Genomic DNA, 24,321 nt, shown 5'->3' on the forward strand with positions numbered 1-24,321 from the left:
TCTGTGTACATAAAGGACACTGCAATTTGCCCTCAGTTCCCTTTTCCTCTGTGAGCAGAGTTGCATATTTATTTATTTAACTATCTATTCCTCACTTTTCTCCCCAACGGGGACCCAAAGTGGCTCACAACATTTTCCCCTCCTCTATTTTATCGTCACGGCAACCACCCTGTGAGGTAGGTTAGCCTGAGAATGTGTGACTAGCCCAAGGTCACCCAGTGAGCCAGCATGGCTCTAACCACTACACATACTGGCCCTCCTACAATTAGCACTCATGCAAAGGACTTTAATTTACTGTGATCAAAGGCCAGAAGGGTGATGATTAGACGGGGGGGGGGGGGAATTGCCCTAGAATGACAGTGTTCACAGTGGCTTTAACAGAATATAAAAGTGTTCTGAAATCAGCAGCGAGTTCATGGGAGCAAAGTTCACTTCACAGCCCCACCTGTCCTTTCAGGATCTGAAGCTAGAAGAGGTTTTTGTGTCATGCCATGTTAAACAAGCAGGGTGGGGGGGTGCAGAGAGGAAAGGCTAAGGTGAGAGATTACTGATCTCTACCATGTTTGCAAAAGGGTGTGAAAGCCTGAAAGGACGGGATCGAGGTGGCAGGATTCTTTAAGACTGGCAAGCCTGCATTTCAAAACGTGGATGCAAATAATGCCAATGAAGACCTTGTTCACCTGTCTGAGAGTCTCTCTACACGAGACATCTTACACGGGGACACTCAAGTGTAGGGAGATGCAGTATTAGCCAGGAAGCGTAGTTTTAAAAGACAGAACCAAAGGCTCTGTCAATTTCACCTCTCTACAGGAGGGGCCTTTAAAAAGACAGAGCCGGCAGAGATCGCTCCTCAGAGGTTTTGTTAATTTCATCTTCACCTCCCCAAGGCTTTGTCAATTTCATCTCTCCTTCCAGGAGGTGAAGATGAAATTAACAAACCCTCTGAGGCATGATCTCTGCCAGCTCTGTCTTTTTAAACTATACTTCCTGGCTAACATTTGTCTCCCTACACTTGAGCGTCCCCATGTAAGATGTCTCATGTAGAAAGACTCAAAGTGAAGCACCCATCTGTCTACAAGAGCAATATACAATCATACTGTTATTATTTGAAATCATATTGTACACATATCTCTAGTAACTCTGTGTATAATTATCAGTGTGTATCAATGACATTCATATTTTAAAACCATTAACTCCTTTAAAATTCAGTGCCCCAGTGCCCCAAATACATTTTCTATAAGAAGCGGTTGGATCCACCCACACCCACACATTACAATTTACTACTGAATTTATTTATTTTAAATATGTCTATCCTGCATGTCAGTTAGAAGAAATCCTAACAAAGAAATACCCAACGAACAAATGAAAAGAATTGCAATGGTAATTAATCTTATACCTATAAAGGTGCAAGAAAGGGTGGGGTCAGTGTTTTGTCACCTCTTGCAAAATACGCCAAGAGAAGGGGGACACTGTACTTGTGCAGCTTCAGTACTGGAGACACCAGCAGCGCCTCCTGCCAACCCGCACCTATGACCATTGGCCTACTCACCGTAGGCGAGCTACAGTCCTCGCACTGCCACAAGTGACTGCTTGTGTGGCTTGAGCAGAGAACAAGCCTTTCACAGAAAGCAGTTGCTAGTAGCACTGTCTAATATATTATCTTCACTAAAGCACAGTAAAGATGATGTCAGCGGGGGTCTCTGGTGAAGACATTCTCACAACAGGGGGCCACTACTGAAAGGGCCCTGTCTTCAGTCACCTGCCCAGTTGCTGACAGTAGGGGTACCAGGAACAGGTCCTCTGAAGATGACGTCTTGGGCAAGGGGACTGGGTAGTTCACCTGGTCCCAAGCTGTCTGCAGTATATTGGGTCATCATAACATCAACATCAGCTGAAGGGGGTGTGGCTGGAGATGCAGGGAGATGTGAAATCCGAAAAGAAATGGAAATGTCTGTAACAGCCAATCCTGCCCGCTCTCTCGGCTTCTGCTCAAAATTTAACTGTCAAATTTACTCAGCTAGGAGGGCTGTTTTTGGGGAGGTGGTCTCAAGGAGATGCTTCATTAATGAGTTAGGGTCGGGATCATAGACTTCACCACCATGTTGCCTTACATCCTCTCTGTTGCTTTAAGTGTGATCCTACTTACTTATGTTGTCTAATGCCAGTCCTGGAATTGCTTGTGCTCTGTTTCAGCATTTCTTCGACTCTATTGGATTTTTGCTAATGTTGTCTTTGTAAACTTGCATTTATTTATCCTACGGCATTATTTATTGAAATGTCCTTGATACCAACTGTACTAATCTCACACTATGTAATCCGCCTTGAGTCTCAGTGAGAAAAGCAGACTATAAATGACATAAGTCAGGGGTGGGCAAATTGCGGCCCGCGGGCCACATGCGGCCCACTACAGAGTTTTTTGTGGCCTGCCAAGACGGTCAGAAAAATTTCACTCCTGATTTCAAAAAAATTGTAGAAAAATGTGATAGGGTACATTTGTCTCATTAAACTGATTCTAAAATTAAATGTGCTTGCAGCTATAGATGATATGAAATTAGCACAATAAATAAATTGAATAAAACTACCACTATTTTATTTAATTTATATTTATTGATTTTTATGATACAATTTATACCTTTTCTGAAATGCAAAGTTAACTAATGAATGCAATCATTTTAAAAGGTGCGGCCCTCCACTAACCTCCACTCCCACAAAGTGGCCCCCGAGCCAAAACAATTGCCCACCCCTGACATAAGTAAATAAAATAAACAAACATGCTCTTGCTGGGAAGGAAGGCAGCCCAGAACACTAACTCATGCAGAGAGACATCGAATGGCACAATAGTAGTGTATATGAAGACAGGGCGTTCACAATGTCATCCAAGAAACAAAAAGAACTATTGAAATCAGCAACAAAAATGAGATGGATCAAAATCAGCGATGGCGACAACTGAAGGAACGAAAAATAAAAAGAGATGGCTGTCTCTGTCTAGAACCTCTCCTTTTGTGTTGACCCCACCACGATCCTACAAGGTAGGATACTGAGGAATACTGACTAGCTCAGGTCACCCGCTGAGCTTTGAAACGAGGGCCTTGTCTGACTGTGGCGGCTCATTCCCAGCTGCGTCCTCGTAGCAAAATCGGGCTCAGAGGCCCTCCAGACTCAGAGACTTCTCCTGAGTCACCTTGTCACTCGCTGATCCTCCCCCCCTCCACCGTGCCCGGCCACACCTGCTTTCCTGCCCTTTCCTCTAGTCAAGGCAAAGAGCCAAGGAACGGGGATGCGGGGTGGGGTTTGCTCACAATAACCTTGTCTCTGATGCAACCCCTTGGCACTCTCTGCCAGTTCCTTTTGTTGCTGGTGTTTAATTGTGGGGTGACAAATTCCGGTCCGGGCCTCCGCATTCATTTCCACCCAACCTGGCAAGGTCTGGGCACTGGCTTTCCCTCCGCCTTTGTAAGTGGAGGCAGGTGTTTCTTTCCACTGCTAATCTCCCTTCCACTCCTCCAGAGGCAGCAACTGCTCCGCCGTTCCAGATGGGTGACGGGGAGGCTGGTTTGGGGGCGGGGAGGAGGGGGAGCTGGAATTGAAACTGCTCCATCAGGAAGCAGGGAGAAGCACTCCATTCATAAAGGCGCGCCTGCTTTCTCCTTTGTTTCATACTCCCCCCCCCTTCACTCTCCCGTATTTCTCCATTTCAATTTTTACAAAAGACTGAAAGAGAGAAGTGGATGGGTGGCAGGAGGGACCTTAGAAGCAGATCTGAGCCAGGCTGGGGCTTAATTGTGGACAGGAATCCGCTTGGGACATTTTTGCCCCTCAAAAATATGGAGGACTAATGAAAGCCAGTTCGGTGTCGTGGTTAAGAGTGTGGGACTCTAATCTGGAGAGCCAAGTTTGGTTCCCCACTCCTCCGCTTGAAGCCAGCTGGGTGACCTTGGGTCAGTCACAGCTCTCTCAGAGCTCTCTCAGCCCCACCCACCTCACAGGGTGTTTTGTTGTGGGGATAATAATGACATACTTTGTAAACCACTCTGAGTGGTTGTCCTGAAGGGCAGTATATAAATCGAATGTTGTTGTTGTTCGTAAGTGATAGGGGTAGGGTTGCCATTCTCCAGGTGGGACCTGGAGTTCTCCCAGAATTACAATTGATCTCTAGGCTGCAGAAGTTAACTTCCCTGGAGGAAATGGCAGCTTCAGGAGGTAGAGGCTGTGGAATCATATCCCTGCCCAGCTCCCTCCCTCCCTTCCCCAAACTCTGTCTTTTCCAGGCTCCAAATTTTCTAGGCATCACCCCCAAATCCCCAGAGCTAGCAACCCTAGATGAGGGTCATGGAGCCCCAGGTTCAAATTCCTCCTCAGCCACAGGACACAGGACTAGGTGAACCTTCCGCCTGCTTTTTCCGGGCTCTTAGGACTACATCACGCCAGAGTGCAGTGGGAGTCCACATAATCGAATGCTTCTTTGCAGCAGGAAACATCCCTATGCATTAAAAAAACCCTAGCATGTCAGGGAGAGGCTTAGGCCAGACTTAGTCTTCCTGACAAGCTAGCTTGCTACATTCAGGAAGTTTGGGGTGAAACCTTCAGTCTTAAGATCTCCACCTGCAGCCTGGGGTGACAACGCTGGCTGACCATGTCAGTGAGAAGGAGGCCTTCGCTTTTTCTCTCACTGGCAGCTCCACCTTTGCAACATGTCAATGTTGTTCAACTCTGAACTGCCTTTTCCCTCCCCGGAATTTGGAGCGGCTGATGTGGGGTTCCATAGGCACTCCTGTCCAGGTGAGCTTCAAAAGCCAAAACGAATCGCTTCAGCAGGCGAAGCGGCTCTGGTGCCTCCGGGCTGCTGCGTGACTCTGCGAAAATCACCTTCCTTGTGCCATCGAAGAGTGCCAGATTGGGAATTAAGAAGAGACTTGCCACACCGGTTCTGCCAAGAGTGTCCCCCCGCCCCCGCACACACACACCTTCCCAAGCCACAGCTTCTTTTGCACGGCTAATGGCTTGTAAGAGGCTGACTCCATGGCACACCACAGACCTTCATGCCCAGCTCTCCCCCAACACTTCATTTCCTAGGAATGTTTCCAAGCGGCCTTTGCAGTAACCAACTTCCTGAAAGGTGGTGTTCCAACTGAATCTATGCAAAGCTGTACACACCCTCCAATATTTCGCAAACAAACATGAATCTATCAGGCTTTTGTCCCATCTTTGCTCCAAAATGCTCAGGGCAGCTCCTCCTCCCCTATTTAATCCTCAGAGCAACTCTGTGAGGGCGGCTATCCAGGATGAGGACAAATGCCACAAGGTCCCCCAGGATGGCATGCAGCTGAACAGGGGTGTGAATTCGCTGTTGTCCCCTAAGCATGGTCCTATGTTCTAGCCACTATGCCACACCACCTCTTCCCACTTGCAGATGTTTGTAGCTGGGGTTACAGTATTTTGTTGCTTAATAGGTTAGATCAGCCAAATAAAAACCTTTTCACCTATCAGAAGGGATCCCTGTTTTTTAAAAATTCTGATGGGAACCATCTTGAGGCCTTCATGTTGAATAGGGGTGGGCATGAATTGCGAAAAAACCAAACCGTGCAGTTTGTGGTTCGTGCGTTTTCACGAACCAGGAACCAGGAACTTCCCTGAACTGGGGCAAGTTCGCAAACCGGTTCGTGGTTCGTAGTTCATGGGGTTTAAATGCCCCTTTCTGTGCTGCTTAGCAATGGTACAGAAAGGGGCATTTAAACCCACGGATCAGCTGCTTGTTGGGGAGATCCCCGACAAGCAGCTGATCTTTTAAACAGTGTGGCTTGGCTGGCTGTCCGGGTTCAGCCGCTTTGCAGCAGCACGGAAAGGGGCATTGCTTTTTTAAAATGAACAAAACGAACCAGCATACCAGTTCGGAAGTTCATGGAAAGGAGCTTCCACGAACCGCTGGTTTGAGAACCACAAACCGGGCCGGTTCGTGGTTCTTTTTGGTTCGTGTTCCGTTTTGCGCCCATCTCTAATGTTGAAACCTCCTAAATAAATACAGAATATAATCCCCACCACGGCATGGTATAGCTTGGTCTCCTCAGAAGCTAAAAAGGGTGGGTGGGTACTTGGATGGGAGACCACCGTGGAAGACTCTGCAGAGGGTGGCAATGGCAATCCACCTCTGCTTTTCACTTGCCTTGAAAGCCCATTGCTAGGGGTCCCCATAAGTCAGGTGCGACTTGTGGACACTTTACACATACATAATCCCCTCCATCTTGTTTCTCTACAGTCATAAGAATGTAAGAACCTCAAAAGAGCCCTGCTGGATCAGACCAGTGGTCCATCTAATCCAGCACCCTGTCTCTCACAGTGGCCAACCAATTTCTTTGGAGGCCCAACAACAGGACGGGGGGGGGGGGGCAAGGCCTTCCCCAGATGTTGCCTCCTGGCACTGGTATTCAGAGGTTGACTGCCTCTGAATGTGAAGGTTCCCTTTAGTCATCATGGCTAGCAGCCACTGTAGACCTCCTCCATGTCTTCACTGAGTATTGAGCAGGGGTGTGTGCACCTGAAAAAGATTCGATTTTCCTCCTTCAGGTATACCCGAAGCAGGAAAACAATTTGGAATAACCCGAATCCCAAAGCGGCAAGCCCCTCCTCCCCTCTACCGTCCAGTGAAAGAAGGCAGTGGGAAGCTTTGAAAGAAGCACTTTTGAAGTGTTCAAGTGTTGTGTTCAAAGCTTCCCGCCGCCTTCTACACAAAGGTTTTGAAGTGTTACAAAGCTTTGTTTCGGTATTTCAAAATTGGTTCAGCAATGCTGGGGCTGATTCAGGAATACCAAATCTAACTGAATCGGGCCCGGTTTGGGTTAAAAATCCAAATCAGGAGCTTGAAGCACACACCCCTGGTATTGAGTATTACTGGAAGGCTCATATGGGAATTGTGAAGGGGCCGTGGCTTAATTATGGGGACTTTGTTCGGCTCCCCTAGCTGGCACCCCAGTGGGAGAATTTAGGGGATGGGGATAAGCAATTCTGTGTCATGCTGACATGCGTCATCCCTTCCAGCACAAGACTGGAAGTGATGTCATCGTGTCAGGACAACATTCTAGGATTCACCTCCATGGTTAAACTACAGTGTTCTGGGTGGAACCTAGAGGGATGTGCTGCCGGGATGACAGCACTTCCAGTTTTGCAATGGAAGTGACGTTATGCTTTGGTGTGACACCTAACTGTCACCCCATTTCACACCTGCCACATTGTCAAGTGGAGACAGAGAATGGGGGTCCAGGCTGATAGGTCTCCTGCTACAGCGGGAGACCTGGTCTCCCTAATTGGCACATAGAAGGTCTCCAGTCCCTGCTACCTCTGGTTAAAAAGGATCCCAGACCTTTCCAGCTTGAGTCCCTATAAGTCACAGTAGACAATACGGGGCTAGATAGATTCATGGGCATGGCAGAGGTTGTGCCTTGAAGGCAGAAAGTGCTGGGTTCCTAGTTGAAGAATTTCAGGAAGTCGGGCTGGCAAAGGCCCTTGTCTGAAACCTTGGAAAGTTGCTAATGATCAGCACCGGGGCTTTTTTTCTGGGAAAAGAGGTGGTGGAACTCAGTGAGTTGCCCTCAGAGAAAATGGTCACATGGCTGGTGGCCCCGCCCCCTGATCTCCAGACAGAGGGGAGTTGAGATTGCCCTCCGCGCCGCTCAGCGGCGCGTAGGGCAATCTAAACTCCCCTCTGTCTGGAGATCAGGGGGCGGGGCCACCAGCCACGTGACCATTTTCAAGAGGTTCCGGAACTCCGTTCCACCGTGTTCCAGCTGAAAAAAAGCCCTGATCAGCACTATGGCAAACAGAGTGGGGGTCTGACTCGGCTGAGATTTTCAATTTCAGGATTTGAGCACGTGTACGGAAAGTTCCAGGTTCAATTACCAATGTCTCCAACTAAAGGAGTTCAAACAGTAGTTTTGGGAAGACCTTCTTCTCGCCCAGAAGAGCCACTGCCAGTCAGAAATTATCCATATCGGGGGGGGGGGGGGGCGGTCTGGACTACAGTGAGGGAGACTGAAACTCAGGACTGACTTCAGATGTGGAGGTTTCTACAGAGGAAAGTCTCAGAGGGCCAAACTACAAGTGACGATTCGAATGACACAGGTTGGACACTCGTCAGCTTCCCTCAAGTTTTGATGGGAAATGTAGGCAGCTTGGTGGAATGTTGGACAAATGACAGTTGAAAAGTCCATTGGACAGCCGTCGGAGAGCCAAGCTGCAAGACCAGGACGCCTACATTTCCCATCAAAACTTGAGGGAAGCTGACAAGTGTCCAACCTGTGTCGGGCGTCACTTGTAGCTTGGCCCTCAGACTCAGTTCCCAGTGTGGGGGTGGGGAAAGAGTCTTGCTCGAGTCCTTGGAGAGCTGCTGCCCATCAGAGCAGAGGATCCTGCAGCAGTCTGACTCGCTAGAAGGCAGCCGCGGGATGTCAGGCAGTGAAGGTCACCTTGAATTTGCATCTGGAGCTGGATGGACAGGCTTTCTTTTGCGTGGATCGGGAAAAGGCAGCTGTTGCCTGTAGCCACAAGCCTGGCATCCCGTGCCTTACCTCAGCGAACAAATAAATACGGGCATTATAGCCACACCCTCCATTTTTTGAAAGGATCTTACTTCCTGGAGAGTCCTGCATGATTTCCAGCAAACCAAATGTAGGAGAAGTTGTGCCTTGATTGCCTTTCTCTCTCCCCCCCTGCCCCACTTGTGCAGCATTGGTCTTGCCAGCACTTGGAGACGGAAAAACTACTACTACTACTACTACTACTACAACTACTACTACTACTACTACTACTACTACTACTACTACTTCTTCTTCTTCTTCTTCTTCTTCTTCTTCTTCTTGGGGCCACTCAATTAAACTGACAGGCAATAGATGCAAGTGGGGCAACAGAAAGTCCTTCACACCATGAACAATTTACCTGTAGAAGGCATGATGGCTGCCAGTTTAGGCTAAAATGGAACAAGACAGATTCGTCGCAGAGAGAGGTCCACCAATGACCCTTATCCATGAAGGCTAAATGGAACCTCCAGGAGCAGTGGTAGTGTATCTCTGAATACCAGAAGCTAAATGGGAAGAAAAACCAAAGGGAGATTCAGACCTCTGGGGCCGGTTGCAGTCTTTTTCGTGATGGAGGGGAGCAACCCGGTGGGTCACTCTTGCAAACTGGATGGTCTGCTCCAGTAGGGCGCACCTGATGTTCTCTGGGGCACACCAAGGCTTGAACTGGTGGACGGTGGGATGTCAGATTAAGAGAGTCAGCCTATACGCAGCCACTGGGCTCCATTCAAGGGAAGGAATTGCAAAGAGGCCCGTAAAAGAAGCCACAGTGGATGGAGTTATGTTCCCAGAGTCCCTGCCAAAATATCCAGGGTCTGGCTTGTGACTCATAAGGAGATCTGCTCTGGCTAAGCTGCCGACTGTGGGGTCTCAGCCTGATCTTGACAGCACAGGAACTTGCTGAGGGTGTGTGTGTGTGTATGTATGTGTGTGTGTGTTGTGCCTTGATGCCACATGAGCAAAAATGCAAGGAAGCTTCAAACAGTATAACTTATTCTCTTTTTTAAATTGACAGGTGTACTGGAAAGAGTCTAATAGCCTGTCTGACTGCTCAGCCATCTGCATGTACAACACAAATACGTTTTGTTTCCTTAGATGAACTCATAGGAGCTCAAATGCACACACACACACACACACAAAAGCACTCAGAAGCCAACAGACAAAAGGAAGCTGTACTGTTCCACGGAACCTTTACATTTCTCTCGCCCCGCCCTGCTGCCAATATTTATTCTCTCCAATCTTTCAAAGAGGCCGAGGGGTACACCTGTCTTGCATTACGAGAACGGGAGGCTTTGTGGTATTTGTTAGTGATCGAGCGGCTTTCATGGGGCCTGTGAAACGTGTTTATTCTCTTTAGAGGTCTAGCTTGCCCCCTCCCAAAGGATCAGGGCAGAGAACCACTGAAACATGCATGCAGCATCAAATGTCACCCAAGTGAAATGTCCATGAGCCTCCCTCAGCTTCATCCTGCTGAGCCTAGGATTACTAACTGGCCCAGTAAAGAGGCCTGGCTTGTTCCTGTATCTTTTCTGATATTCTTTTGTCACACTCTGGCCTCCTCGCCTCATAAGATGTAGCTCAGAGAGATGCCTTGGTAGTGGCAGGGACTATATGCCACTCTGCTGAGTACAGTCTGCTGATGCAGACACGTGCAATCTTGATGCGGCCGCACAAAAAGAATCTTGTTCATTTGTGCAATTTACATCAAGCACACATCAGCAACGGGGAAGAGGGGGAAAGGAGCTGAAAGCTGTAGCCAACAGGCCATGAAGCAATTCCGAAAGTAATGTTAGAAATCCTAGGAGTAAAATCGGATTCAAGAAAGAGTGGAATAAAGTGCTGAATGAGCTCGTGCAATAAAGGAATGGAATGTAGGAAACCTTTTCATTTGCTCAGTTGGATGGCGTCAGTGCCCTATGGAGACCTTGGCTTTTCTCCAAAAAATAATTGGTATCACCAGTGGGGTAAGGCAGTTCCTTGAGCTCAGGGGTTGTTTGGGAGCCCAACACTGGCTACTGCTGCCATGTTGTGTAGTGTGCACACATGTGCACTGATACCCAATGCACCTCAGCAGCAGGACATGTTTGTGAAATAGGCGCTCATTTGTTCAGTGGAAAAGGAAAATCCTTTGTATATTCTCAAGGTTCCTTCCTTCCAATGCATCAGGGAGCCCTGGTGACTTTGCCTACAAATCCTTGCACCCAGTTCTGAAAGCCACAAACTGCAAGCACAAACAAATTCGGCAGACTGGCTTTTCCAGAAGCAAAAAACAGACAAATCAGCTTTGCATGGGGAATGCAAATGAAAGAGGCAACAGCTGGCGGCACCTTCATTCAGCACATTTGAATACCAAATAAATAACGCCCACCACATGCAAATGCAACGGAAACACAAACTGTGACCCACTGCCGGGGCAGGTTGCCTTTGCACGTGACCCAGTGAGATTGATGGCTTTTAGAGTCGTGACAAATGTAATGTTGTTGGACCAGTGGGGGCCATTTGAAGGCGTCTTTACTACGTTCAGCACAAAAGGGCCCCTTTTCCTATAAGCTTGCCCTGAGGGAGGGGTCTGGCTGCCCCAAACAGACATCCTTGCCCAACACGTATGAGGCAATAAGCACAAGCAGGCACTCTTCCACAAGATCACATCCTATTATTATTTAAAATGTCCTACTTTTCCTGATTAACCCAAGGCAACTTACATGACCTCCTGACTAGAGGCGGGCATGAATCGGGAAAATGGTGGTTCATCGTGTTTCATGAGCCACGAACCATGAACCGCCATGAACTTGCCCAGATCACAAACTGGTTCGTTTGGTTTGTCAGTTCATCATTTCCAAGGCTGCAAAAGGTCTGCAGAAAGCCCATCCCTCTGTTGCCTATGTAACAGATTGATCGGCGCTAGGCTGTCTGCAGTGACGAACCAGAAAATGAACCATACGAACCGCTCTAAAAATCATAGCAGTTTGTTGCAGTTCATCAAAAATGAGCCCTGACGAACCGCCAGTTCGTGAACCAGAAAACGGCCCGGTTCGCGACGAAATTTGGTTTGTATTTCGGTTCGTGCCCGTCTCTACTCGTGACCCATACAGCAACATACAGTATATATTTATTTTAGTCTAGAATCAATAGAGAGGCATCAAATACACATTGAATGTAGAAAATTCATATTCTTTTTATAACAAATAAGCCTCAAGGGGAAAGCCTGCTAGAAATGGATGACCTTCCTGGCAGAGAAGGCCGTCAAAGCGGATGCTTTCTGGACCACCTCCAGGAGTCTATTCCACAATATAGGGGCAAGAGTGGAAAAGACTCAGAAAGGGGTGCAAATAGAGTGTCCAGACCCCTAGTTGGCATCCTTGGGAGCTTTCTGGGCAGAGCCCGGACCAGAAATGACGTTCAATGATGCCACGTCTGCCAGAACACCGGGATGTGATGCGAGTATGCTGGCCAATGCCCCGGCTGTCCCCCCAAATTCCAGTTGGTTGGCGGCACCTAAGGCCATCTTTGCCACCACGCCAGCCTGCTCTTGAGACCACAGGTTCAATTTGCACACGGGAGAAGTGGAATTGAAACAAGGATTTCTGGGTGGAAACGGCAGAGAAGAGAAATCAAAATCATCTGTGGGTGGCAGAGAGTTAATCTTGTTGGATCTCTACTGCTTACCCTTTCGAAGATGGTGTTCCAAGCTTTGGATCCCCACCTCCCACCCTTTGAAACACCATCTTTGCATATGATTTCATTTGCAGTCATTGATCTTCTTAGAAAGCAGGGCAGAAATGCGCCTGGGGCCAGAAGAGGCAGGGAGAAGGCATGTGTGTGCGCACGTGTGTTAATTCTGCCCTTCTCCCAATTTCAGTAATGATTCTGTCCTCCTTGCCTGCCTTTGCACTCTCCCATCATCTGTCAAAATGGGCCTCGGTTCTGAGAGCAACAGATGGGAATGCCTGCTTATTCCTTGCCCTCGCCTGCCAGGCAGACGCCTCAAAGCGGCTTGCGTGGGCCAGATAAAATATTTACGTCCGATTGCCTTCAAGTCTCTGGCACTTTTTGATCTGAAATTCAACTGCGAGGAACCCGGCAGACCAGCAGCAGCCAGGAACACAGACTCTGTTGCGTTGGTTCCTTCCTCATTAGGTTGATGATCTAAGGATTTCTGCAGCTAATCGGCAACTCGGTCCAAAGGAGTTAAGAGTCACACTTCTACCCAAAAAGCAAAATGAGCAAAAGTGCCAGGTCCCCTGAAGATAGGACACTGAGACTCAAGGGGTGGAGACTGGCCGAAGGACACACCTCTTGAATCAGGAGGTGGAGCCTAACAGAATGGGGAGGAGTGTGACTGGATGGGAGTGGCACCTGGCAGGTTAAGGAAAGAGAATGCCTGTGCCTGATGCCCCAGGGGTGGAGCTAGGGTTCCCAGGTGCCCGCCAGTGGCAGGCAAAATCCCAGGGGTTTGTCTCCTTGCCTGCCGACCCACCGGTGGTCGACAGGCCACTGGGAGGCACCCCAGGAATGCGCACCATGCATGCGCTCCCAAGGGGAGCAATGACATCACTCCAGGAAATGACAGCATCACTCTGGCTGTGGGAGTGTTCATGAACTTCATTTGTGGCAGATCTGGGCCCCAAACGGGCTGAATTGGCCCCTCACGGAGTGTAGGAGTGCTCCCATGGCCGGCATGATGATGTCACTTCCAGGAGGTGACATCATTATGCAGGCACTAGAGTGCATGCATGTAAAGAAAACCTCACTGCCGGCACGAGGTAAGTGCCAGGTCCCCCACCCCTGCTCCTGGCGGGAGTGTATAGGCACCTGGCAATCCTAGGTGGAGCCTTTATGGCCACAGGGGCAGAATTGTCAAGCCAGACAGGAACGAGTCTGCCCCTTTGATTCTGGGCTCTCCCTCTCAGATTTTACTCATTCTCCATGGATATTCTAAAAATACTAAGAAACGCCTCAAACTTCAGTCCAGGTTCTAAGGCCTGGCAGTAGAGTTGCCAGTTTCGGGATGGGAATTTCTTGGTGTTTGGGGAGCGGTGCCTTGGGGAGAACAGGGTTTGTGGAGGTGAGAGACCTCACTGGGGGTATAATGCCATAAGAGTCCACCCGCCAAAGCAACCATTTTCTCCAAGGGATCTTTGTAGTCTGGAGATCAGTTGTCACTCCAGGAGGTCTCCGTGTCGCACCTGGAGGTTGGCGATCCTACCTGGCAGTCTTAGCCTCTATAGTCCTACCTGGATGAGGGAGGTAGGGTGTCATCTCCTTCTCTGCTCCCTTGCTGCAATTGAGCCAAGTACCATCCAAACAGGACAGCTGCAATCAAAATGAGCCAGATGCTCACATTTTAATCAGGCAGTATAAATGTCTAGTTTTGAACCCGGCCTGGTCAGCATGAATGGGGCTGGACCCTTCTGCGCATCTCCTCTGCCAAGGGGCATGTCTTCTCATGATCCATTTCTGCCAATACCTTCCTCCTCCTGTAGACCCCAAACTGAACCTCACGTTCTTCCTGAGGATCTACTGAACACTCCTTCACCCCAAGGGCTACTTTTGGGGAGGAGCAACAAGCTGCAAAAGGGAGAAGAAGCTGGGGATTTTCCATTCCATGTAGGGTTGCCTTCTCCGGGTTGTGAAACTCCTGGTGATTTTAGTGGCACCTAGGGAAGATGGGTTTCGAAGGGGAGGGATCTCAGCTGGATATGATGCCATAGCGTCCGCCCTCCGTTTTCTCCAAGGGAACAGATATCTGTTGCTTGGACATCCATTGGAATGCCAGGAGAGCTCCAACCACCTGGAGGTTGGCAATTCCACAGGCTCTGCCTCACCCCCTGCTTAGGATGCATCCCGCTGTCTCCGCCTTGTTGGAGATCCATGAAGATTTTGCTTGCCATTCTTTCATAGTGGTGAGCAGGGCCTGACTCAATGAACCTCCAAGAAAGCAGGCGCTTGCAGAGGTTATAGAGGTACAATAGGACTGACTCACTGCAAGAATTCCCCAGATGGCCCACACCCACCCAGCCTGGCTTCTTTGGTAGTTGCAGTGACTCAGGGAGCCTTTTTCCAACTCACCCGGGCCTACAAAAGGAACCGATACTACAGGAAACGTTCCCTGGAGTAGCCCTTTGGAGGTCGGCTGGCAGCCAAGAAAAACGGGCATGTCCGAACAAGGACCAAGTCTTGAGGTGGAGACTTTTGTCCAATGCAAATTGCTTTGTATAATTAAAGTCGAGGAGGGAGAACAAACTGAGAAAGAGATTTGGGGTGGCAGCTCTTTCTGAACGCAGGTTGGAGGGGGGGGAGGACCCAAAATGTCTGAGGTGGCTACCTTTTGGATATTGTCCAGTCAGTGTGCACATTCTCCAGGGTATGGAACCTCTTGGGCGAATTCACAATCTCTTCTCAGATTTCCACATGGGTGCACTTAGCTCTGTTAAGAAGTAAATATCATGGCAATGATTCATCTACCACCACCCCGAATCTTAATATGTATTGTGGAGATTATGGAGGAATGGAAAGAATCATGTATGCTGCCTTTTGCTCTTTGTTGGAAGGGTGGGGTAAAAAAATGTACTAAATAAATAAAAAAATTACTTAGCCAGAATTTCCTAGTCCAACCAGAATTTTATCTATGGTGTTATGGGAACAGTAAACAGACTGAAAATGGGACATCTCTGTGCTTGCCTCAGGAACTGCTTATTAACAAAGCTACCAGCAAGATGCAAGGCAAAATTTAAACTGGTACAATCAACAACGAAACACAGCATGTCTTTGGGGCATAGCTCCTCCTGCATCCTTTGATGAAAGGCGGCTACTGGCCACTTACTGAAAGCATTGTGCATCTTGCTTAATCCAAGTGCTGCAAACTGCTATAAAGCTGCTGGAAAAAACTGTAATGAGAGATCCAACATTATCTTCTTACCAGGTTTCCAGAATGGGAAGATTTAAAGTTTGAGGAGGGGGGCAATGTCATTGAACACTGTTGAGGTTACACTGAAGCATTGCATGGAAGAGATTATACTACACTTCACAGCTTTGAGTGAGGCCTGGAGATCTCCCGGAATTACAACTGATCTACAGAATTTAGTTCCCCTGAAGGAAATGGGTGTTTTGTAGAGTGGACTCTATGGCATAATACTCCACTGAGGTCTCTCCTTTCCCCCCAAACCCCGCCCTTCCAAGGTGGTACAGCAGGATGCCCGAACAAGAGAGCTCTGACTCTCAGAAGCTTACACCTTGAAAATCTTGTTAGTCTCTAAGGTGCCACTGGAATCAAACTGTGCTGCTCTACTGCAGAACAAGACAGTTATCATCCTAAAACTGTTTTCGTTATGGTTGCTCATGGTTCATTTCACTTAGTCCACCTTTGTACCACTTATACACAACTGGTACAAAAATAACTCCAAAATATATGTTCTCTGTAAAAGACCTGGGAGATCAGGGGATCTGGTGAGAGGCAACTGCCAACACCCTTTGCTTCTCTGTTTGTATTTATCCAAACTCGTCTTTGTGCAAGCCCATCAGTAACTAGACCAGCATGGAGAGGCTCATTTGACCCCCCCCCCAAAGTCTATGGAGATAGCTGTATCTACCAGAAGAAAGACTTGTTTAACAAACGGGTCTTGTTTCAGAGCTTCGGGAAGCTGACAGCAACGTGGGTGCCCTGGGGGCATAGCAGTTCTTGTCTCAAGCTAGTAAGCGAGGAGGAAGGCATTCGCTTGGAGCCCAATTAAAAGGTCTCCTCGGAGGGATTGGCTCCACGGCAGGTGATCTGACTCCAGAAAAACAATCCGAAAAATTGGAAAATACCAGAAATACATCCCCAGGGCATGTCAATAAGAAAGAGGGAGGGGGACACATCTCTCCGTTCCCCCAGTTCAGCAAAATACATCTGCTAACAACCAGATTTGTGACAGACAGGTGTAATAGTGCACAGCACACAGTCCAACTTCTCTTTCCGCTGCGGCAAGCTCTGTCAAAGCATCTAAGGAGGGGCACCGTTTGGAGGCAAGGTGCTTCAGGCCAGGCGCAATTGATGCAGGGGGTCGTCATAACTCAGGGGCTGAACACATGCTTTGCCAGGCAGAAGGGTCATTCCTGATACTTCCAGTTCCAAGGATCTCTGGGGAGGTCTGGGAGATAGCTGGGTTTTCTTCACACAGACCCTAGATGGTCCAATAGTCAGTTTCGAAGTCAGAACGAATAGTCAGTTTCGAAGTCAGAACGAATAGTCAGTTTCGAAGTCAGAATAGTCAGAACGAAGTGGATGCCTCCCCGTGTACCAACGGAAGGTGGAGTTGGACCGCTTGGGTGCTCTCTGGCTGTCTGAACTTAATTTACAGAAATTAGCCTTCAAAAGGGGGGGGGTACAGAGAATCTCAGAGAGGCTAAATAAGCAGGGCCCAAGATGCTTGGACTCACTGTTTCCTACATTTCACATTTCATAAAATGATGTGCATTTATAGATACACACATAGCCCAAAGAGAGTAAGTGAGTGTGTGTCTCAGGTAGGTAGCCATCTTGGTCTCCAGTAGAACAGCAGGATTTGGGTCCAGTGACTCCGAAGAGACCAGCAAGATTTTCAGGGTACGAGCTTTCAAGAGCCGAAGCCCTCTTTTTCAGATAGAGAGAGAGTAACAGTAAAGGGGACACATGTTTTTCTTTTGCCTCATGGGTGAAACTCTGGTGACCTTTTTACTCATCTCAAATTAAAACCTGGTAGGCATGCCAGAGGACCAGACAAAAATGTGCCCAGGCCAGATCTTACTCACGAGGTGCCAATTACCTCCTAGCCTTTTATTTCAATATGTTTTCCCTTCCTACAAGGCACGATACGTAATTTTGTGGCCAGGCTGTGTCAAGTTCTGGTTTGGGACATGGGTTCTTCTGCTTAGGATGAAACTGCAGCAATCTCTTTTCCCTTCACCATCTGAATGGAAATTGATACTGTGTGTGTGTGTGTGTGTGTGTGTGTGTGTGTGTGTCTGTCTGTCTGTCTGTCTGTCACTGGACTAAAAGATACAAGCAAATTGGAGATCCCAGTGATGAAACACGGGGCGAAACAGGAAGCCTGGTGCTAGCTTCCAGGTGGTAGCTGGAGATCTCCCAGAATTACAACTCATCTCCAGGCCACGAAGATCAGTTCCCCTGGAGAAAATGGCCGCTCTGAAAGGTGAACTCTATGGCATTATACCCCGCTGAGGTCTCCCCCCTTCTCAAAACTTGCCATTCCCAGGCTCCACCCCCAAATCTCCAGGAATTTCCCAACCTGGACCTGGCAACCCTAGGAAACAAAAAAGGGGTGCATTTCGACATCCCTACTTCCTATGGTCATAGATCCAGAGGAGTTAGCTGTGTTAGTCTGTAGTAGCAAAATCAAAAAGAGTTCAGTAGCACCTTTAAGACTAACCAATTTTATTGTAGCATACGCTTTCGAGAATCAAGTTCTCTTCGTCAGACGCATGATCCAAACTGGTCAAATACCAGTTCTCTCCCCTATCTCCCCTCCTCTTCTGTATTTGACCAGTTTGGATCATGCATCTGACAAAGAGATCTGTGGTTCTCGAAAGCTTATGCTACAATAAAATTGGTTAGTCTTAAAGGTGCTACTGGACTCTTTTTGATTTTCCTACTTCCTGTGTAGCAGATGCAGGGAGGTTATTTTGGACTGGCTCTGGCTCTCCCTCCCCTCCCCCTGCCATTTCATCACCCTCCTCCCTTCCATTTATAATTTGTTTTTCTGCTCCTGAGATCTCAGAGGAGTCTCATCTCCTAGGAATGAAATGTTTTCAGCCGAGCCCTGCAGGGCCTCCTGCTGATTTGCTTTTCTGCCCTTCTCCCTGGAGGTCTTTACTGGCTGAGGTTTTTTTTTTTTTAAAAAAAAAAACAGGGACATTCCCTTCCCCCCTTGCTGCCAAGTTAGTTGGATCAGAGGGGTTGAGAGTGTGGTCAAACAGACCTGCAGGCTGCCGGCCCGAGGGGTCAAGAAGACTAACCTCGATTCACAAAGGGCCCGGCTGAGTAGAAGGCCACTTCAAGATGGCTCTTGGCCTCGAACTCATAGCAGGATGCTGGGAGCCTGAAGGCCTTTCTTCGATGCTGTTTGATGCCTGGTGGCTATGGGGTACCAGCCAGGGTGGAAGTCAAGTATCCTGCCCGTGCCACTATTTGTGTGCTTGTATGTGATTAGACAGATACAACTCTGATGGAAATAGCCAGCAAAGGGGACAGAAGTTTGCATTTTTTGCAGCTGAAAGCAAGAAGGCTCTTTGGGTAGGAAGCTCCAAGGAGATGCTGTTTGCTTTAGGGGAGAACCGGCAGGGCTTGAAAGCCCACCATTGATCCTCTTCTGCTCCTGAATATCGGAAAATGAACAGCGCCCAAATGCTGTCAGACTCTCTCCTCTTGCGAGGAAAGCTTCTCTCCGACGTCCTATCAGGGCAGGGAGGGAAAATAAACCTGAAAAAGTGTCCCCCCCCCCCCGGAAAAGTCACGGCCGAGGCGAGAGTTGTTAATTCTGTACCAGAGAACGGGAGGAAGTGCCTCCCGGGTACATTATTAACTTTCCCGCCTACCATCCTCACCCAGCTCTGCCAATCAAGTTAAGCTTTTGTAATCAGTTCTGCTCAGAAGTTGCTCGTTGTCGCTAAATATGCACGCACAAAACGTCGTTGCTAAACACGCACGCACAAAACTGTGACTGTAAACTTTCAGGAATTCCAAATCAACATGCAACTGAAATAAAGCATCCGGGTCCATGCACTTGCTCATAGTCCATTTCTTGCTCTCTGTACCTCTCCAGTTCTTTCGCCGCCTCTCGCACTGGCTTCCCTTTTATCCACATTTAAATTTGAAGCTCCTTTCGGCAGGGATTTAGAAGGGTGTATCTCCAATCAGGATTGCATTTGATCCGTTTAAGCAGTCACCCTGAGTAGCAGGGTAGCAGATTTTTAAAAATAAAATTTTCATGTGTCATATAAAACTGCACAAGGTGTCCACCATGTCTCACACCCTGGTGGGAATGCCTCTTTGAAGAAGATGTCTGCTGCAGCAGGTGTGTACATCTACTAAATTATCTACACTTATTTCTTAAAAACGATGGTTTTGACTCAGATGCAGATCCATTGCAGAAGAGGCATTCCCCCTTTATCTTTCAAATAGGAGGGAACGCCGCCTCTACAGTGCGCACGAACTCAACTTGCCTACCACATAAACAATACAAAGGGAAGGATGAGGCTAAGGACAGTTTGACACAATATCCTGAACACTGAGTCCAGCTTTAACCCACAGTACGCATACACACAGGTTCTCTTACTAACGTGTTTGTTTGTTTGTTTGTTTGTTTGTTTGTTTGTTTGTTTGTTTGTTTGTTTGTTTGTTTGACACCTTGACTTTCTCCCCAGGGGGGCCCAAAGCAGTTTACATCATTCTCTTCTCCTCCATTTTATCCTCACAGCAACCTTGTGAGGTAGGTTAAGCTGAGAGCGGGCGCCTGGCCCAAGGTCACCGTGCGAGCTTCCACGGCAGAGTGGGGATTCGAACCAGGGTCTCCCAGAGCCTAATAATTCGATAGTCTGACCTCTACACTGCACAGGCTTTCAGAGCTAAACTACAAGAGACAAATTACATGAGGATGCTCACATGAAGGAAGTTGCAATGTGAGTCATCAGAAGAGAGCTGTGGTTCTCGAAAGCTTATGCTACAATAAAGTTGGTTAGTCTTAAAGGTGCTACTGGACTCTTTGCTGTTTTGCAACTACAGACTAACACGGCTAACTCCTCTGGATCTGATGAGGAAATCGAAATTGTTCAAGATTTTCTATTCCTTGGCTCAATCATCCACCAAAAGGGAGACTGCAACCAAGAAATCAGAAGAAGACTGAGACTTGGAAGAGCAGCTGTGAGGGAACTAGAAAAGATCCTTAAAGATAAGAATGTCTCTCTGGGAACTAAGATCCAGATAATCCAAATTATGGTATTCCCCATTACTGCATATGCATGTGAAAGTTGGATAGTGAAGAATGCCAACAGGAAGAACATTGATTCATTTGAAATGTGGTGCTGGAGGAGAGTTTTGCAGATGCCAAGGGTGGCCAAAAGGACAAATAAGTGGGGTACTAGATCAAATCAAGCCTGAATTCTCCCTAGAAGCTAAAATGACAAAACTGAGGCTACTGTACTTTGGTCACATCATGAGAAGACAAGATTCTCTGGAGAAGTCAATAATGCTAGGAAAAGTGGAAGACCTAAAATGAGATGGCCTGGCTCAATAAGGGAAGCCACACCCTCCAATTTACAAGATCTGAGCAAGTCTGTTAATGATAGGATGTTTGGGAGGTCTTTCATTCATAGGGTCGCCATAGGTTGGAGGCGACTTGACAGCACATAGCACACACACATGTGATGGATCCTTTTAACTGGAAATTGAACCTGGGACTTCTCAGATGCAAAGCAGGTGCGCTACATCTGAGTCACAGCCACTCCTGACTTTGGGCAGGTCACTCCCTTTCAGCCTAACCCACCGCACAAGCGTGTTGTGCGAATAAATGGAAGACTGGGCTGTGTGTTTTGCCCTGAGATCTTTGGAGGAAGAGATAGATGGGTAGATGTAATTTGCCCGCCTATTTTTGGCCTGTTGAGTATTGGGCTAGCTACGAGGTAGGGGAGAATTCAAGAGTCAAGAGGAATCCAGTGAAGAGTTAACACGCTCCAGGGATCCTCTTTCCAGTCCCACCTAAGCTGCCAGCGGATCTGGTTCCAGGGCTCTGTGTGGTTCCTGTTAAAACCCGGACTGAGCAGGAAAAACCGGTGAAAGTGGTGGTTTTGGAACCCTGAGCTGGGGGCAGGGGGGCTTAGGTAACCGACTCATCAAGTTTCCTTCTGACTTTCCAAAACCTCTGAATGAGGAAAAGGAAAGTTCAGATATCCCCGGGAGGAGGCAAGGGGGGAGAGAGAGAACATTTGTCGCACATGTTGGATACACAGCGGTGTTGGCATGCAGTCGAAAAAGGGCTTTCGGGTCCGCTGTGAATTGAATGGAACGGCTTAGCTGAATGGTTGGGGAGTTTAATCTTCTCCCTCTGTAACTGCCAAACTTCTGTGCTGCCGTTTGGTATCATTTCCGCACTCGATTGTGGCTCTGTTAAGAGTGCTGAGGTCTGAATTGAGCTCATTTGGCTTCCAGAGAATGGCAGGGAGGGCGTGGGCGGAGGGACGTGGGCCCGCTTCGTTTCCCAAAGAACCTTTTGCCTGGTACAGGGGGGCCTTTTAGAGAGACCAGTCTTGTATTTGAACAGGATGATTCACAAAAGTGGGTAGCCGTCCAAGGCAAACAGAAGGTGCCGGCTTTCCACAGCTTGTTAACTCCTTGATGGTTTCCTTGGAGCCCAGAGAATGATAGTTTTCTTCCCAATGGAACAGAGACGGGCAACGGGAGGACTTGGCAGCCAAAGTCAGCGGTCAGAGCCTTTCCAGCTGGTTTCCAGCATACCAAGCCCTCCCCAGCCCCCACTCTCACACACCCAAAGTTATGCCCCTCAACCACTCTTTCACAAAATCTCGAACCTTCTATATTGCAAAGAGGCTTTGGCCGAGCCTTCCCCTTATAATGCACCTTGGCTTTCACCCAAACCGACTCAGGGCAAAGGGCGCTTCTGCCCCGGTGGAGGCATCTGGTTGGCGGCAGAGGAAACAGGATGCTAGGCTGCCCGAGCCTTCGGCATAATCCGCCAAGGCTATTCTGATGTTCTCATGTCCTATGAGAGTAGTAGAACCTCCACGCTCAGAGCCAGCCTATCTCTGAACTCTCAAGTGCCGGGGGACAAACTAGCAAAGAGGGCAGTTACCTTCCTGTCTTAGATGGAGGCATGCTGGAAGCACCTGGGGGTCAGTAGGAATTTGGGTCTGCTTTTGGCATCTTTAAGGAGGGGGAGAATTTCATATTTGGCTGATAGTAATAGTTTGCAGTGTGAGAAGATAGGAAAAGGGGAAAAAATCTTCAATTGCTTGACAGCCTTGGCGACATCTGGCTCCCCATAGCATAGATCCTGCTGGAATGGTTCCCCCTGCCTCCAAAAATGAGCCCCCCTTAAGAAAACGGCATCTAGTTTGCCCATAGAACCTTTGCCTGTATTCTCTGGCATTGCACAAGAAACAGAAGATGCCCAAAGGACCTTCCCCCTTCCTCCTAACAAAGCAGTCAGGGCTTCTCCTTGCCCGAAGCAAAATGCTGTATGTTTGACAGGCCAGTTTCTGCCCTGACTGGGGGAATTCCTGCATTTCTCCTGAAGAAATCAAACAAGGCTGACGTCTCGGTTCAGCTTATTGCTTAAAGTTGCAAAATGGTCACCCCAGCTGGATATACACATTGGGAAGATTTACTAGGGATAGGTTGGTTTTGCTTTGAATGAAGAGACCAGGGTCCAATCCCCAATCAGTCACAAAAGGGAACTTGGGCCAGGTACTCTTTCTTAGCCTAACCCGCCTCACAGGGTTGTTGTTTGCATGACAAACTGTGATGACTGCATACCCTGTTCTCAGCTCCATGAGGGAAAGGTGTAAGAGTGACAAAAAAAGCTAGCAACTGCAGCCAGAAAGCTCATAGCATCAGCTGCCTGAAAGAAGTATATATATATATATATATATATATATATATATATATATATATATTAAATGGTGTTATTGTTCTGTTTCCTGTATTTTTACCAAAAATTTCTAATAATTTAAATTGTAAACTGTCTCGATTGCCTTGGGAGAATGGAAACATATAAAAACAGAAAGCAAACAAAACAATTATCATGATAACACATCATCATAATAATACTTCTTTATTTCCCTTGTCATTTCTCATTTGCCCATCTGTCAAAGCATTGCAGGCAGAGTATGCATTACTGTAAGACCCCGGTACGATGACTAAAATCTGATTATATCAAACAGAACACTAAGAAAGCAAAGTAGGATGACACCATTGAGAACTCCCCCACACCTCTCAAAATGTGCAGTTTTCCCCCATTTCAACAGCGTCGTCCCCTTTTGTTATTTCTCCCCCTGGTTCTCGTTACCATGTTTGCGTTTCCATTGATTTCAGTAGGCAGTGTTTCTGGCAGTGGGGCTTTGGTGGCAGAGTGCCAGGGTAGGGTAGTATGGTTAGAACTTTAGACTAGGACTGTGGGGACATGTATTCAAATTCACAACTGGCTGTGATGCTTGCTGAGGGATGCTGGGCCTGCCTACCCCACAGGGTTGCAGTGAGGACAAATTGGGAGAGAGAATCATGTCAAGGAAGGGTGGGACGAAAATGTAATATGATAGTATAAGGTAAAGGTAGTCCCCTGTGCAAGCACTGAGTCATTACTGACCCATGGGGGGGACATCCCATCCCAACATTTTCTTGGCAGATTTTTGTTACGGGGTGGTTTGCTATTGCCTTCCCCAGTCATCTACACTTTAGCCCCAGGAACCTGGGTACTCATTTTACCGACCTCGGAAGGATGGAAGGCTGAGTCAACCTTGAGCTGGCTACCTGAACCCGGCTTCTGCTGGGATTGAACTCAGGCTGTAAGAAGAGCTTGGGCTGCAGTACTGCATCTTACCACTCTGCACCACAGGGCTTACCACTTTTTTAATATGACAGATCTGACTCTCCCTCCCCACTGCTCCCCGCAAGTTCTTGAACTTCCTAAACTAAATTTCCCAGGAGCCTTTCAAACAATAGCCTTAATTCCATAGCATTAATTCCATAGCATTAATTCCATCATTAACA

The sequence above is a fragment of the Eublepharis macularius genome, chromosome 17, assembly GCF_028583425.1.
Source record: "Eublepharis macularius isolate TG4126 chromosome 17, MPM_Emac_v1.0, whole genome shotgun sequence".
Classification (NCBI taxonomy): Eukaryota; Metazoa; Chordata; class Lepidosauria; order Squamata; family Eublepharidae; genus Eublepharis; species Eublepharis macularius.